The sequence below is a fragment of the Pleurodeles waltl genome, chromosome 1_1, assembly GCF_031143425.1.
Source record: "Pleurodeles waltl isolate 20211129_DDA chromosome 1_1, aPleWal1.hap1.20221129, whole genome shotgun sequence".
Classification (NCBI taxonomy): domain Eukaryota; kingdom Metazoa; phylum Chordata; class Amphibia; order Caudata; family Salamandridae; genus Pleurodeles; species Pleurodeles waltl.
In genome coordinates, this window is record NC_090436.1 from 722,811,561 (window position 1) to 722,829,879 (window position 18,319).

An 18,319-nucleotide genomic window follows, 5' to 3' on the forward strand; every position below is an offset into this window, starting at 1 on the left:
TCACTGTTTGACTTTTTCACACATAATCAGCCCAATATACTGTGCACAAGAAAATAAACAGTACTAAAACAGCATCTATGTATTTTAAGCATTTATCACCAATGTGAATGGATGTTTGTGAAATACGTTACTTGCTCCTGATTCAAAAATAAAATGATGTCAGGAGCGGCAAATCACAGGTAATGTCATGCTGAGGATCCCTAACAACACAAATACCCAAGTCAAAATTTACCAAATACCATTTGTATTACACTGTGCAGCACACAGGCAGCACAATTGTCAGGCCTGTCATAGTCAAGTCTGTCCAAAAAATTTATACTTTTGCTCATGTATCTGTAAGTACCATCCCACTGGTCACTGAAGTCATGGACATGTCAGGCTGTGTCCGACTGAATAGACCAACAGATTGGTTGAAATTGTCTCCCTTATCACATACCTACACCATGCCTAGCAAAACTACATTCTCCATTATATAGACAGAGAACAGTACTGCAGTCCCTAGTCAAAGGTCATTCCACTTATGATGGCCAGACATCTGTAGGCATGTGACACACCTGTGTCAGTATTGCATCACAGTCACTGTGGCCTGTAATGAGAGAACACAAGGACAGCTATATACCAGTCACACAGGACAATTTTCAACACAATGTGAAGGTAGATGGAATGGTATGCACTGTATTATATGTGACAGGGATACCAAATCACAAAAAGGACACTACTGTACCCACTTACCATGGCAAACAAATCCATTGTATAGCACAGGTATCTGCCCTCCCACTATCCCGGCAGCCTGGCCATGGGAAACATAAACCCCAATTAATTTTACCACAGTAAATCCATGTCCTCTTCACATGTCAGACCAGCTCCATCCATCTTCCAATGACACAACTCAGATATGTCTGCATGTCGATGGCATAATGAAGAGACCTGGAAGGATAACAATGTAACCCAAGAATGTTAGCCAGGTGAAGGCTTACATGACCGACAAATTTCCATAAAAATGTGTTAGTTAAATCAGACTGTTCTTTGCAATAACCCAAACTAAGGTGTTACTCGCAAAAGTCATAAGTGCAAGTCAGTAAAAACTAGAAACCTCCATTGCATACTGCATAGCATTAAATGACCTGTCAAATGATCACACAGAGACCCTTCACATACAAACATTAACCCCATAGAACCCCTAGGAATCAGTGAAATTACAGATCATTACATACTTAGACTCAGATGAAGTACTGATTGATGAGATCAGCACTCATGTCTCCACCTTCATCCACATCACTGACATTGTCACTTGGCATTTCTTCAATCTCACCAGGTGGCACTGCTAGCTCCCCCTCATCTGGGATGTGTGGTATCTGTCTCCTCAGGGCAAGGTTTTGGAACATGCAGCAGGCAACAATAACTTGACACCCTTTAGCAGGTGAGTAGAGGAGAGTTCCACCAGACTTATTGATGCAAAAAATCTTGCCTTCAGGAGCCCAAAACCCGCTCCACAATACATCTTGCCCTTCCATGAACCTTGTTGAAGCAGACTTCCCTTGGCAAGGTTGGGTTCCTCACTGGTGTCAACAACCCGGGATGCTTTGGGTAAGCAGAGTCCCATGTAACCGAATGCAACATGGGTAGAAACATAAGTTCAGGGCATCATCACATGTGGCAGCAGACAGAGCAAACTAACACACATGACATATGTGACTCACCAACCAGCCAGGCCCTCTCTGGGTACAGTCATGTCATCAGGTGGGGAATATCACTTTCCACTGCATGAAGGCATAATGGACTGACCCCGGGTACCAGGCAAATACTTGGGAGATGTAGTGGTGTACCAAATAGACTACCTGGACATTTATGGAGTGGACGTTTTTCCTGTTCCAATAGACCTGTTCTTTGCCATGTGGAGGAACCACGGCTACATAGGTACCATCTATGGATCCCACTACATGTGGGGTGTGTGCCAAACCATAGGACTCTGCCTTCACATGGGCAAAATCCTCACGTTTAGGAAAATTGATGTAGCTGTCCCGGTGTTTTAATTAAGCAGATACTACATCCTTCAAAACAAGATGGCATAGGCTGGGACATTCCAACAGTTAGTGCCACTGTTATTTGGAAAGAACCTGTAACCAGGAAATGCAGCAGAGAGATGACTTGCACAATGGGTGGTATGCTACTTGGATGACTGATGGCAGGCATTAGATCTGGCTTCAACTGATGACAGAGATCTTCGACTCTCTGCCTATCCAGGAGGTAAGTTCGTATCACATCATCTTCAAATCTGCCAGTGGACGGTACACAGGAGGTTGTCTGACTCTTCTTATTTCAGGAAAACTATGTGAGAGGAAATAAGAAGGTGTTTTCATCACTCATTGTGTCATTTGTAGGTGTCAAAACATGTGTAACATAAAAACATTGACATGCCATTTGAAACAGTGAAAACATGTCACATATAACATGCCATTGGAATCAGTGGCATCATACTGACATTTCTTCACATTGTCCAAATAAATAGATATATCCCTGACATCACACCACAGTGACAGTATGTGAAATTTACATCAGGCATTGGCTGTAATCAATTGCCCAAAACACAATCCCCCTTGATTTCTTTGAGAAGAGCATGCCAACATAACAACATGACCCATCTATCAATAAATACCCATATTTGTAGTCAAGGCCAACACAAATGTGTAGAATGTAGTACTGTTTTAAGCATGGTCATGCATCAAAAATGTTGTTTTTCTACCATATAAAGGCATTAAAATGGTGACTGCCTGACCTACTCCACTGGACAATGGGAAACAACAGCAACCACTGGAAGAAGTTGTCATGCGGTAGGCGGCTGCTACCACGTCAGAAATAATCATTGGATAACATTGCTGCCTATGGTGGCACTGGGCCAGTGGCAGTGTTCACCGCGGTGACAGTCGCGTATGTGGCGGACGTGACCGCCATCTCCTGTTGAAGCTCTCACTTGACTCCTGACACTGCTGTCAGCAAGACCTCCACGACCTGATCTGCTGTGTACTGCCTCTAGGAGCAATCATGTCACGTCCTACAGGTGAAAGGGACCTTGCTTTCTTACTGAACAGCTGGAGGAGCTTGTGGAGCAGGTCCTTCCCCTGTATGCACAACTCTATGGTGCACCAGAGGATCAGGCAAGAGCACCATGTTCAGTTGCTCACCTCCAACATTAGTTAGTCCTGCCCTGGCTTATGGGTTAAAAGTTAGATTGCGTCATTTAATCCCTGTAGGTGCTATCAATGTGTATATATGGTATGGAGTTACTGTGCATGCATCTACATGAGGTGATAGGTTTGGAGTCCAAAGACAACATGTAAAGTATTCAATGAGTGTTCTCTGACCCAGCATGGAAATGATACACATGTGTAGCTAAGGTGTGTGATGGGTGCCCTTATGGTATGTGCGTGCAGTGATTTCCTTTATTCAATTACTAATATGTGCTGCAGGTGGACAGGATTTTCTGGACAAGTTCTTATTGACTTGATGCAATTAGTTGAATATGACCCTAGCTGTTCTTGTGCGGGACTTGTGAACATGATTTTATTTCATGTCTTCTGTATCCCTGCATGTCAACGCCCATCAGAAGAAGGGGATTAAACATGCCATTGCCAAGAAGGTGCGGACCCTGGGGGTCAACAGGCGGAAGAGGTAGGAGATACCTGAGATTTTGGCTCCAGAAGATTCCAGAGGCCCAGCTGGGGCTGTCCTCCCAATGAGGACGGGGTACCTGTCGGACAATGACCCCCGTAATGGCCTGCATATTGGCCGTGGCCTACCCTGAGCCACCTGGGGTAAGTGCAGTCCTAACTTATGTTTGACCACTTACCAGGTGAATGAGTGGGGCACTGAATGCTACATCTGAGTATGTGGGGAATGTCATGTGTCACAGTTGTTCTGTGCACACATTGGTGTACTTGGGTCATGTATTGCCAACATGAGTAAACATCCATTTGGGCTCTGGACCTGGTACATACCATGAATTCCCCTCAGTCTTATACTACAGCATGCCTAACATTTGAAATTGCATTGTCTTAGTAGCTGTAACTCCCCAGGTGGGGATAACTTCACACAAACAGGTAGATCATCCCTAATGTTACAGTAGGAAGGTTGGTAGGTACTAACACAAAGTCCAATATTATGTCTCATGGGATATGTCTATCTGAGTGTGTGATGCATAAATGGGCTCCGCACTGAAGGATACCATGCTTACCATGTCTGATTTGTGTGTACTAATGTTGTTTTTCATTCTGCTGACTTTAGATGTATTCCGCGTAGTGGTAGCAGGCTCTGTCTCCCTTCTCCTGCACAATGCTGTTGACAATGTGATACATAGACCAGGGATACTTTTCACTTTTTGTATTGGCAGGCATTACATGTTGATATGTAATTAGATGGTATGGGTTCATGGTGATTTGGATTATCCAATGTCACTTGATGTAGGTATGGGTGGCTTATATCAGGGTTGTCTGCCTTTATTTGGGAATCTGTGTAATGATTTCAGGGCAGCGTCTTAGTGAGGATGACATTAGGTCCATTGCATGTCTACTGCTTCTTTTTTATTGCAGTATATGACACCCATTATTGGTAGATAGGTCACCTAGGTAAGGATTAGTTAGTGTGGTTGTTCTAGGTAATCCCTGTTAATGTGAATTTCAAATAGGTAGCTCTGATGTTGTGTTTCCCCAATGAATGTGATACACATGCAGTATTTTGTGTTTTTACATGATATTGGAACTTTTCAGTTAGTTGTTCTTAGGATATGTTTTGCACATATGCATTATGATAGAAGTGTTTTAATGTGTCAGTCCTGACCCTACTTCACTATCTGCTTTCAGCATTGGCAGGTGAAGGAGACGGGGCACAGCCAAGTGGGGAAGCTTCTGGCCACGTGAACTCAGGTCAAGACACCACAGACAGCGGGGGACCCAATTGCCCAGAGTGTGAGGGGAGTGCCACGGATCTTCCACTTCCACTTCATCTTCAGAATCCTTCTCCAGTGGCCACTCCCTAGTGGTGGTGGACCCATTGGGGATCCCCCAGTAAGATCTCTGTCTGCCACCCCCGTCCTATCACCCCCCTCCCTGTAACTCCCCACCCAGTAGGCCGCAGACGCTTGCCCAAGAGGGTGGGTGTCTCCTTTGCCCCAGGCAGCTCTCCCCAGCCCCTGTTAGCCCTGCTGCCCTCAGTGAGGCAGGTATTGACCTCCAGAGGTTGATCTCTGTGGGTCAGTCCCCCTCATCGTGAATGCGAATGTATGTCGGAACAACGCCTCCCGGAACAACGAGTGCCTGAACAACGAGGTCGGAACAACGACCTCGTTGTTAACCCTAATGCCTTTACCACGAATGCCTTAACACGATTTTTTGTTGTAAGGGCATTCCTGGTAAAGGCATTAGTGATAGGCATCCATTGTTCCTGCAAGCGTTCCCCCAAACCCCCATCCCTGCCCTAAACCTTAAACCCCGACCCCCCACCCCGCCCCCAAACCAGAAAATACCGACCCCCGGCCCTAAACCTTAAACCCGACCCCCCACCCCCGCCCCCCGGCCCCAAACCAGAAAATACCCCGACCCCCGGCCCTAAACCTTAAACCCTAACTCCACACCCCCGCCCCAAACCAGAAAATACCCCGACCCCCCACCCCGCCCCAAAATCTAAAACCCCGAACCCCCACCCCCGCCCCAGCCCCACTTACCTGAGTCGTTGCGTCGTCCTCCTCAGCCGACTCCCTTGTTTGTGCCTTAACCACGCATGTGCGTTGTTCAGCACATGCGTGGTTAAGGCACAAAACAACAAAGTAGTGGTTAAGGAAAGCGTTGTTCCGCTTTCGTTAACCAGGACTTTGTTGTTTAGGAGTCGGCGTTGAGGGCGTTTCCCGTGAATGCTATCCAGCAAGATCCAACAGAGCAATGCATTCCTCGAGGGCATTCACAGTGCAATGGCTGGCCTAAAGAGATCTTTTCAGGCTCTGGCCTCCACACTGATGGCAGCCAGTCACTCCTTGTCTCCCATCCCCCTCCACCTTCCTCTTCCCAGTTCAAATCCCCCCTTCTAAGACCCAGCCAAAACACACCTACAGATTTGCAATCATCCACCTCAACAGACAAGGGAAGCACAAACAAACACAAGCACCACAAGACATACCACAGACATGCACACAAACAACACCTACCTGGAGACAAATCAACAGTCATGACCTGCTCTCACACCCCCTCCACCCACAGCATCACAGACACGACACCAGGCACACCCGCAGACACCACACCAACATTCAATGATCCAGCCACCACACCCATCCTACCTGTAGACACCAGCCAAGGAGACCTTCAGACATCCACCCCTGTCACCCCAGTAACCCACTCCCGCAGACACCACAATCACAGACACTCCTACATGCAGCACATCCACCATACCTGCAGTCACCACCAGAATAGACAGTCACCCACCCACCACGGCATCACCCAACACCAAGACACATAAACGCCCTCACTCACCCACCCAACAGACACCCACCACACACAAGCCTACCTCCCACAAACATCCACACCTACACGTCATACAACCACTCCCTCATCCTCCACACCTAAACCCCCTTCTGATGACCATTCCCATATGTATAAGAAAGTCTTCCTATGTAATCTTGACCTTTTCCCTACTCCGCCCCCTGCAACACCCCAAAAGATCCCTCCCAAAGGCCAACCCTTCTACCTGTAAGGCCGCCCCTACCCCCCTGCCAGCACCCATGCCCCTCCCCCACCAAAAGAAGTCCACCCCTCCCAAGAAGGTTTCCCCCTCCCAAAACCAAACCTAAACCCACTCCTCCCAAGCCCAAACACCCTCCCCTGCCACCCCAATGTCCCCTGAGGTGCTTGGCCTCCCCCTTGATATCCCTACCTGTGGAGGTTACATGGAATTCAGGAGTCAAGGTCAGGCACCTTTTTGTGCCTCTGGTGCTTATGGCACTATTGTGGACTGACCAATGGCCTTGGGCTATGACATGTGTCTTGTTTTTCTGGTTACATCTTTGTCCTGCATTTGATTTCCTAGGTCATTTTGTTCCTGGCTGACATTGGTTGAGCGTAAGTATTTGTGTGTGTGTCCTGCTTGCAGATCCATGTGTGGTGCTTTGTTGTCTGTGGGTTTGTCTGCAGTGCTGTGGTCCCTCAAAGAAAGGGTGTGTGTAGTGAGGTAGGTTTGTATGTGTATCATAAATTTTTTTGCCATGCTCTTGTGTTGTGTTTGTAGTGGTATGTTTTTGATGTGGTTATGTGCAATGTAAACATGTATGGAGTATGCATTGTACCCTGTGGACCCTGCTATTGTGTACATGTGGTGTATGTTGTGGAGTTTTGTCAGTGCCGACATGGAGTGTGTTGAGTTGTGCTCTTTTGCTTTGCCTTTGTGTGCATGTGACTGTTTAAGTGTGTGCTCCTCAGGACTGTCTTGGAGTTTTATATGGTGTTTGGAGTGGTGTATGGTTTGTATACTTCATCTTCATCCATATGTATGCCTGTGCAGTATCTTTGTTATTGGTAATGCTTGACTCAGAGTTGTGAATGTAGCCCGTTTGTGTGGATATGTTTCTTTGGGCCTTGTTGTAAATCACATGAGTCCCAGTATAGGCTTCTTCCATGTGTGGTCTTGTTGCTGTCATCGCTGCTGTTCTGGTCTTGTTGTGGTGTGTTGCTTTTTGTGTTTGGTATGTTTGTGTGTGTATTGTGCATGGCCTAGTTGATCCTATGTGCTGTGTGTGTTGATTGCTGTGTGGTTTGAAGGTGGTGTTTTGTGTCAATGATGGCACATGGATGTATATGCGTGTTGGATGTGTGTCAAGTCCTTGGCTAGTTTTGTGTGCGAGTGTGTGAATTCTATTTGTATGTGTGCAGTAGTTGTGTTGGTGTTGTGAGTTTTTATGTTGTGTGGGGTTGTGTGACCCTTGGTCTTTGTTGTTTTGCCATGCGTATTTGTGTGATATTGATGTGTAACGTGTGTTTGTGGCCTGATGTATGCGTTTTGTGTATATGTGGGATTCCTTGATGCTGAATGTGAGTTTGTGTCAATGTGTTGTGACAAGTGCGTGCAACCCTTCGTACTCCCTCCCTATGTTATAGTGTGTTATGTTACAATTTTTAACATTTCAAAGTTGGCACAAGTGAGTGTGCGTTTACTTACGGTTGTTGTCATCCTCGAGGATTCCTTTGTCTTTCTGGGAGCAGGAGCAGCAGGATGACATCTAGGTGTGGATCTATGGCAGCTCCATATGTGTATGGCTTCCTGGAGGTGATTGTCTTCCTTTGCTCTGTTCGTTTCCGCCTCCTGATACCTGGTGGTTGGACCTTGACAGTCACATTGGTGGTGTGCTACCTCGTAATGGGACTGGCGGAAATGTGGTCTCCGCTGGCCTGTTTGTGTCTCTTACAGACCATGGCGGTCTGGGCTGGCTGGTGGTGCAGGCGGACCACTGACGGTCTTCTGGGTGCAGCACCACCAAACTTATAATATGGCAGTCCACTCTGCCAGCCTGTTTGCAGTCGGACTGCCACCACCAACATGGCGGTCATAGGACCGCCAAATTTTTAATCAGCACCATAGGCAAGTAAAACACTTCTTTTTATAGAAACTAGGTCCTAATACACATATATATATATATATATACACACACACACACATATATGTATATATATAGATACATATACAGGAAACGTTTTGTTCCAGTTGCCATTTCTCAACAAAGTTCACGGACCATTGTGTATGGGGGGAAAAGGAAAAGGGCATAATGGCATGGTGTACCTAACCTTAATCTCAGGCCTTTGTGGGAGGGGTAGTAATGGAACATCTAGCAATAAAATAAATAAATACATTTAAAAAAAATGTTTTTATTGTGGGATTTGCAAAATCTAATCCAAACAATTTATTTATTGATGCAGGAATGAACTTCTCCCAATATGCCAATGGTATGAAAAATATGTTTGATATAAACAACTAAGGACATGTATACTGCACTAACCTAAATATTTAACAAAGTTGAGTATTAGAAAATTTCTGTGTGACTCCAACCACAGAACACATAGAGCTTGATTCACAAAAGTGAACTTAAACTTGTAAGTTTACCTTATTTTGGTAAACACAAGCTACAAGTTAATAACAAGCATGTGAGTCCACGGTCTGGATGGACAACTATACAATTAAAAAGATAGAACTGTCCTATTTGTTTAATAGCAGGATTCTCTGTTGAGTTGATGTACTACACAATGTAGGAATTGTTAATTCGTTAATATAATGGATATTTTCTCATTCCCTTACTGTCTACAAATAGAGACTGATTGATTTGTGCTATTTGAATAATTTTGATGCACCCCAGAAAGGGATTCAATTGTATGCTTCCAGTAAGGATTTTTATTTCATCCTTTTCTAATGAGAATAAAGGGCTTTCTCTGAGGACTGACATACATCTGTCATAGAAAGAACAGGGAGTAAGAGCTGAATCCTGTTTATGACAGTCACAGTTCAATGTGCGTAATGATGATGGCAACCAAAGTACAATACATGCTTGGTACAGGGATTTATGTCTGTCCCATTTTTAGCCCTAGAAATGACAGCTGCAATAAAAATGGAGTGATGCAAACCAATATATCATGAAACTTCAATCTCTCTCACTTTCTTCTCCCACCTACTCTTTTAAGTATGATTTTTCTTAAGCAATAATTCTTATTTAACAGTTGCACTTATTTATTTGTTAAATCGTGATAGTAAGCAGGAGAGTTTATTTATTTTACATATCTTTAGTTTATTTTATATTTTGAATTTTTAACAATATGAAATTTGCTTTTTTACATTACATTTGTTTTTATTTTTCCATAATACGAAAATTTTATTTCCAATTTATTTAGTTGTTTTTTATGTTGTTATAAATGTAAACGCTTTAGCATTTTTTGTAACGTGAATCGCATGTGCCCTCCATGACAATTTCTAATTATTGATATTGTAAGACATAGGGCACCATGCCCAATAAGACTTCCAATTTTGAGAATGTTCTCCAGTTGTCTCTGGAAATTATGATGATGTAACCAGTCCATCTGACTAAAAATCCAGATTGTACTTAAATCACATGGCCTTTCTTACTGTGCTACTGAAAGACCACCAGCATCCCAATAGCCCTGACGCAAATCTAATAATGCACAAACCAGTTCCTTATGTGTGGTAGAAACACCATTCCCTCTGGTGTGCTCAAAGTCAGGGGCACAAACTTCATACTTTTGTCAAAGTAACAGACCAGCATATTCAAATAGAAGAGTCAATCAGTCACCTGTACGTATAAATCTATGTGGGGACAATACTTGTAACTTCCCATTCTCCCTTTCACCTTCACAAATAAGCCATTTCAGTTCATGCTCTGAGCATTTAGCCTCAATACAGTGGTGGAGTAGTGGGGCCTGCATCTTCTTTGTTTTCATGGCTGACTTGTGCTCCCCAAAAAGGACCCAAAATTCTCTACCTGCCATCACAACATATCTTAAACCACAAAGAAAAAGGGAAATGACATTGCAGCTCCTACAGTTTGTTCTGTCCTTGAGATAGATTCTAAATGTATTATGCTCCCATTTTTCCGTTACTATGGCTGCCTGGCAAGCATGACAAGTGCCACAGCAATGGTTCTCTTTAACCGATGCCCAACCTCTGATGGTACTCTGGGATATGCCCTCTTTTTGTCTTACTTAGGTATGTACCAGTTTGTCCCCTAAGTTAGCATTTGTTCTGTACGTGTAAATAGGTTTTTCCATTTGTGTTGAGTTTATTCCAGTTTTTTTCACAAAAACATTTTTATTTTGAAATTGATTTATTATTTTGAAAGCTTGCCTAATCAAACATCTTGGATAGTCTTGTTGACCAAGTCTCTTTTACAGTTTTTTATCCATGCCGGAGATAGTCTTCCATTCTGGTACAGTTTCTTCTGATTCTCAAGAACTCTCTGAAAGGAACAGAATCTTTCTGGCAATTGGGATGAAAACTCCCAGATTGTAGAAGTGTGTTTCTGGCTTTTGGTATCCTAAACAATGCTACTTCCACATGGTCTTGCCTACCCATAATCCAATTATCTAGCAACTACCTTTGTCTTGATAATTTCTCTGTTAATCTCAACTTCTTATTACTTGAATTGAGCCATAAGATGAATTCTTGCAACTGTCCCTCTTCTCCTTTCCATATAAAGAATGTATCATCCATGACTCTTACCCAATTCTTTACATTCATAAAATGGTGCTACCTTGTTGTAAATGTGCTGTTCTTCTTACACACCCAAGTAATTATTAGCTATGCTCAGGGCATAGGATGCTCCCTTGGTGGTCCATTAAATTTGTTAATATATATCTCCATTGAACTCAAAATAGTTGTGAAGCAAGACAATCTCCAGGCACTCAAGAATGAACACAAGTCTTTTTCCTGATGTTCTTTCCAATGCTTGCTTTACTGTATTTAGGGCCTCCCTCTGCGGTATATAATGCTTCAATATCTATAATGACCAGGAGATCACTATTCACATGGTATGGCACCTTTTCAATCTTCCCAATCATGTCACCAGTGTCTCTTATAAATGGGATTGAAATAATTCGGACAGAGGGCATTGTTGAAAAGTGTATTATTGGTAAGGGCAGGTAAGTACCTACACTTGGCAATAGGCCACTAAACCACACTAGGTCCAGTTAGGTTTCAATAAATTAACCCCAGCGCAACCCTTCATAGCGTGGCAACGAGCAACAAGGCTTACCTTAGGAAACAGACAGTGTGTAAAGCATTCAATTATCACAAAACAGTAATAAATTAAAAAAGCAGGAAAATGTTTAAAAATCCAAATCCAATTTATAAAAATAGTAAATATTGTTATCTTTAATTTGACACCAAAACAAATAAATTCAGATAAGGGGAATCAGAGATATGAATTTTTTGAGAATTAATGTTTTTTTTAGCACATATAAATGAAAAGCGCCACTCGGGACATCTGGTCGCACTTCGCCCGGGGGCAAAGTTAAAGTTTACGGCCGACTGCAATGGAGCCCTGCTCGGCTACAGCAAGTGGGCGGACTCAGTCAAAAGTTTACCTTCGATCCTAGTCTTTTTCTAGAAGATATTTCCTCAGTGGGACGAAGTCATCAATCCGATCTGACCTCCCTGGAGCCCTCTTCGAATATGCGTCACAGGAGACCTCGGTGAAGAATTCTACCTTCGGACTTAGCTGATTTTTCAGGACAGAAATCTTCATCTGGGTCGAAGCTGAATTGTGATCCGATTTCCCTGGAGCCCTCCTCTGATACACTGAGCGGGAAGTCCTGGCCAACTTTTTACGTTCAGACTTTTTGGAGCTTTTTTCTTCTGATGGTGGTCGACCCTCCACAGCAAGCCAATTTCAGTGCAAGGTCATCGGATTACCTCCCCAGCAGCCCCAGTGAAATCCTGGAAGTCTGGGGCTCCAGAGCTTTTTAGCAGGATGAACCTGCAAATCAGTTTGGTTTGCGGTTGAGGTAAGCCGGCTTAACTCACCACAGTGGGTCTGTCCCTTTAGGGAGTTTGTTACCAAAAGTTCTCCAATCATCTCCAAGCTTCTGGATCCTCCTCCATAAGGTCTTTGAAGGTTCTTTAGGAGTCCACGGCTCACCCCAAGGGTTCAGAAGCTCTGAGTTGCTCCTTGAGTGTTAGGACTCCAACTCCCAGAATGCACCTGGCTCAAACTCCAAAATGACCTCTGGGTAGTGGTCAGCTGGTCTGTATCTTTAGGATTTGATTCAGGGGCTCTGGTTTCACCTGTAGCAAGCAGGGAGCAACATTCCTTAAAAATCTAAAATGCAGAATTTGAATTTTGGAGTTTAGTTCTAGCAGAGTCCACCCACTGGTGTGACTAAAAATCCTTACCATACCCCTTGCCTGCCCTCTCCTAACCTATCAAGGGGGCATCTGGTTGTTTGGGTTTACAGGAAATGGGGAAGGTCCTGAGCAGCTCCAAATGTTATTCCCTCCTTTGCGGTCCATTTTGGCTGCTCTCTCCCATCCCGTTTTCATCATCTGTTGAGGCAGATCTCCTCCCCCAAGCACTGTCTTTGTCTTGAGCCCAGGCCACTTCAGATGGCTGGCCAGGCTGCCAGATGCTGGCCAATCAGAGAAGGGCACCACAGAGCTGAAGTTGGTAACTTTCAGGTAGAGGTATAAAACTCTTTCCCTGAACTAGCTATATTAAATTCAACAATGGCAAGTTGTTGGATTTATTATAACAATAAGATTGATACCAAACCTAATTTAGCTACTTTTGGGACTTTATTACCTAAAATAAAGTCTCCCCATTTTAGCCTATAGAGCCAATTCACTACAATGAGGAAAAACAAATTTGGCTATTTTTCCTCACCAGAATTTATAAAACAATTGTTATAAAGGTCCCTGCATATAGTTACATTGCAACGAGCCCTATGGGCACTTCGGGCACACCTTAGGGGTGACTTATATATAAAGATAAGGTAGTTTAAGACATTTGAAGTTCTTTTGTTTTAAATTCCAACGTCGAATTTGCATGTAACATTAGTTAAAAAGCAGCCAGCAAGGCAGGCAGGCAGCCAGCAAGGCAGGCTTGCCTTTAAAACTACACTAGGCACCTCAGCAGTGCAATTATGGGTGCACTACCTATGCTGGGGTCCCTAAACCTACATGCCTTACCATATACTAGGGACTTATAGGTAGGTTGACATAGTCAATTATAATTAGCCTAATTTGCTTATCCACTTTACACAGAGCACTGGCCCTGAGACCGGTAAGCAATACCCAGGGCACAGCCAAGAATCAGTAACCATCAATATCTGTCCAAAAAGTTTGGAGGTGACCAAAGCAAAAAGGAGGAATTTCCTACAGACATAAAAATGTGTCACTATATTTTAATACTGGCTCTGTCATCGTGTTGATAGAAGAAACAGTGGGTTGGGGGAGTCCTCTATATTCTTATGAGTTTTAAGTCACCATGTAGTACTGGGGTCACTGGGTTTTCTTTATTTAAAAAGTCAAACTCCTTTTTGCAAATGTCACCATTTTCCAGTGCTCTTGATGTGATCCCTTAAATCTTCTGTTCTAATGTTACGAAGACCTGCTTATTTGTCTACTTTTAATGTTCCATAGCCACCAACATACTGTATACTTTTTAAACATTTCTCTCTGTGTCCATCAGCACTATGCCAACCCCTTTTCACATGGCTTCACCATGAGCTTCAAATTCTCTTGTGATTTTTTTAGAGTCTGAGCTTTCCCTTCTTCATCTTCGGTGGATAATAGTACTGACATGTTAAGAAAAAGAACAGCTTTTTGGGTCTTCAATGAATCATCTGTGGCTATCAGATATGAAAAGACTGTTGAGACTGTCTGTCATACTACCTTACAGACAGATATTTTGGTGTACAGGTACACAAATGTGAAGGTTATCATGTGCACCCTATGACATGTGCCATAGGATAAAATGCATTTGTAATAAGGCGGATGGGATATCTGTTACATTTGTAACAGAGCACCCCGTTCACCAAACTCTAGATCAGACCTTGGTTTCCTTCATTTGATTTTATTGGAGGTGTGTATGCTTACACTTGTGGGCATATAGTTTCTGCAGGTATGTGTTTCCTTGGTGCTTGGAGCACTGTGCAGCATCAGCACATGATTGCATGTCCTAGATGTTTCCACTATGAGCCAGAGCACCTCAAACTTAGTTGTGCATATTTTTTTAGAGCATTACCTTGCATCTTTACTGTTTTCATGTTGGAACTGCTAATAATATACATTTATTTCTCTACATGTGTTGATCTGCAGTGATGTTTGGTATCTGATCAGATTGCAAATGTACGACTCAGGAGCAGCACCAGTAGATAAGAGTATTACGTTGGGAGAAAGGAATTTGCACCAAAATATTATGCCTCCTTTAGGCAGGAGTAATGAGACAGCAATTTTACATGTCTTCTGAATTGTACAGTACACATTCAAAGTGGCTTAAAACTTAGAGTACAGATGTTTTACTAGAAGGGACAGGGGTTGCAAGGGGCAAGCCAGCAGTCGCAGTTGTAATCCTTGGCGACCCCTAAATGATATCTATTGGGACTGGCTGCAGGCCAGGCTCAACTTCCAACTGCCTACATGCGCATGGCCGTAAGCTGTGCGTGTTTGGGGAATTAGGTACTTACTCAGGGGATTTGGACATTCACTCCTAGGGATTGGCTTAAATGTTGGTATACATTGGAAAATCAATACGACCACAATGTTTTGCTCCTGGTTTGTGTTACAAGCATGTGCAAAGTGTCCATAAATCCGGACCTGTGTTTTTATGCTGCACAAAAATATTAAACTAACACAGCTTACGATTAAGACACAGACATGACAAGCAACATTTATTTTAAGTTTTTTAACCAACAAAATTGTTCTTACAATCAGTGATGTCATCAATGATCCCATTTGAAATGTCATTGCTGATGCGATTAATGATGTAATTTGAGCTGTCATGAGTGTTGTCATCAATTATATAATTTGACATGTCAAGAGTGATGTAATATATGAAGTCATAAGCAACATATGAGGACAGCATAAGTTAGTTAGCTCCGTAAACCATATCTATCGAATTTCAGTATTTTTTTGGTTCTGAATGTTAAATTAACCTTTGGACTTTTCAGTTAATTTACCTTATTACCCATACCTTATTATAATATTACATAACTGTTCAGAGCATTCAAATTCAAACAAATCCAAACAATATTACAAACATTATTCAAATTGATAATAGGGTATACCATATACACAATAATGTAGAAAATTCTAATACAATACCAACATACAGTATAAATCACTTAGCAAGTCCAATAGATACAATGCAATATGACAGCAACATAGATGGTACAAAGATACGATAGTGCCATATTGAGTTGTGCCTAATAAACTGAATACATGATTTATGATGTATGTTAGGATTGTAATCCTTCTTTTTGGATTTGCTATATTTACATATCCTATAATAAATAATTGTTATACCTTAGTAAAATGTTATCTTAACAATTGTTTTTTTAAGATAATTTCCTGGGTTTGTTTTCATGGATTCAGGGCTTAGTGCCATTTTTCAGGGGTAAAAAAAAAAAATATATATATATATATATATATATATATATATATCCCTGAAAAATGGTAATACTCGCTATATTCACTTAAAAAAAGAAAGATTACAGGGACATTATAGTTAGGCTCACATTTTGAATGTACAAAACCATTGAAATTTACCAGTTATAGTTAGAGTTAAGATAAGTATAAATCACACCTCCACCATGCAACTTTTTTTGTCAAGAATTTTATTGCAAATATTACATTGATATTATCAATGATGCTATCAAAAATGTCATTAGTGCTGTAATGTTTGGGGTAATTACATGAATTTCTATATTTTTTAAAAATTCTATTTCCTGACTATAACTTTACTGTAACCTTTGTTTTTTTCAGTGAATGTCTAAAGTTTTTTAAATGGGTCATAATTTTCCTTACTATATGTTAATCCAAACACCACAGTGCATAGCCAACCCCCAATAAGCACCCTACCTTGCACCATTCAAGACAGTGTCATATTATGTTTTACCTAATGGACTAAGGACCTCATTAAAGTTTGGTGGTCTGGTGACCACCATGTTGGCTGTGGTGGTCCGACCACCAACAGGCTAGCGGAGTGGACTGCCAAATTATGATTCTCGGGGGTGCACACAGAAGACTGCCTGCGGTCTGCCACCACCACCAGCCAGCTTAGACCGCGGTGGTCATCTGGAGGCACAAACAGTCTTGCGGAGACCATGTTTCCACCGGACCTATTAGGAGGTTGCACACCACCAATGTTACTGCTGCGGTCAAGCCACAACAGAACACCAGGTGGAAATGAACAGTATAAAGGAGACTCTCACCTCCAGGAAGCCATACACATCTATAGCTGCCATGGAACCACAACTAGGTGTCATCCCTCTGCTCCTGCTCACCGAAAGACAAAAGAATCATTGCCAACGAGGACGGCAACAACCGTAAGTACACACACTCACCTGGTATGTATGTGCAATGTATACATTTGTACAGTTACAGAACATGAGATAGGGAAAGGGGTGCGAAGGGCCGCACACACACGAACCAGCATAGTGACACACATATTCACATACTGCATCAAGGACACCCACACATACACATCACACGCACTCCAGCCAGCACACACACAACACATCAATACCACACATTTACACATGGCTATACAGCACAGGCCGAGGTGCACAGATTCCCATAAAACATACAAACTTATAAGAACAACACAACAACTGCACAACTACTAAAACATTTCACATACTCACACTCAACACCGGCCAGGGACTGGGCACACATACAACACAAATGTATATCCATGTGTAATGGAACACACACAACAACACCATCATACAACCCAGCAATTGACACACACATCACACCCACAGCATATCGAACCTATAATGCCATGCACAAAGCATGCAGACATAAACTGGCGAAACACACAAAGCGACAAATCACAGCAAAACCTGAAGAGCAGCTGGGGGAGCAGGAAAACCATACATGGAAGGAGGTCGTACTGGGACACATCTAATATTGAACAAGGCCCAAAGTAACATAGCCACACAAAGAGGCTGCACTCAGATTTCATGGACAAGCAATATCAACAACAAATGTGATACACAGTCCTACATATGAAGTGCAAGGTTGCAAAGCATATATTACTTCAAATATCATACAAGACACCAGCCAGCTCTGAGAGACACACACCTAAATAGTTGTATGCACTCAAAAGCAAAGCACACTTGCACAACTCAAAACTCTCCATGTCTGCTATGACCAAACTCCACAACACACACCACATGTACACAATAACCACCTCAGAGGACAACGCATACACCATACAAGACTACATCATACAGCACTACAACAAACACATATCACTACAAACACAATACAATACCATAATTCCACCATTTCAGCTACATACACATACCTATCACATAACACACACCCTGCCCTTGGGGGACAACAGCACTGCACACAGCCTCACCTACTACTAAAACGATACATTAAGCAGCACATAAAAACAGGAAGGAAATGCAGCACAAAGATGCATCCCAAAAAAACAACTGGGTGGCTTTAATGATTTAAAACTTGAATAAATATTATTGTCAAAGGCCATATGCCACTGCAAAAGTTTATATTTAACACCAAAGACACAAAATGGTGTTCAAACTTGACTTCTGACTCC